At 60.1% G+C, this 474-nt stretch overlaps 1 non-coding gene across 1 annotated transcript; it reads left to right on the forward strand.

The window, feature by feature from the left end:
* The first annotated feature begins 37 nt into the window (after positions 1-37).
* Trnae-uuc lies at positions 38-109 on the forward strand. The gene has a single exon. It is a non-coding gene; the product is annotated as a tRNA-Glu (tRNA).
* The last annotated feature ends 365 nt before the right edge of the window (positions 110-474 follow it).

Raw genomic sequence — 474 nt, forward strand, 5'->3', positions numbered from 1 at the left:
CTCGTCAGGTGAGTTACGGACACAGCCGAGCAGCATTTCCCATATGGTCTAGCGGTGAGGATTCCTGGTTTTCACCCAGGCGGCCCGGGTTCGACTCCCGGTATGGGAATGTACATTTTTCTTAAAAAATCGATTTGGGAAAGGACTTTATTTTCAGTGACTCAGGCTAACTTCCCCGCCGCCCTGGATAGAGTGCGTTTGTGGAGAACTGGTATCAATGTGCTTATTTTGCTGTGGCCGTCCGGTGGGACGCAGCTTTGGGAGCCCCGTCATGCGGACAGGAGTTTCACTTTCTCCGGAGCCTCTCCCCCGCCCCTCCGGCCCGCCGCGCAGTTTTCCAGAGGCTCAGGAGGTGATGATTAACTCTGGCCGGGTTTGTCTCCTCCCGGTGCCCCTCTGAGGCCCACGCCCTGCTGGCCGCCGAGTCCTGACTCTCCCCGGCGGAGTGCGGGGCGGGTGTGGCGTCCCCGGGGC

Source organism: Fukomys damarensis, unplaced genomic scaffold, assembly GCF_012274545.1.
Source record: "Fukomys damarensis isolate Sample0158 unplaced genomic scaffold, DMR_v1.0_HiC HiC_scaffold_28386, whole genome shotgun sequence".
Lineage (NCBI taxonomy): Eukaryota > Metazoa > Chordata > Mammalia > Rodentia > Bathyergidae > Fukomys > Fukomys damarensis.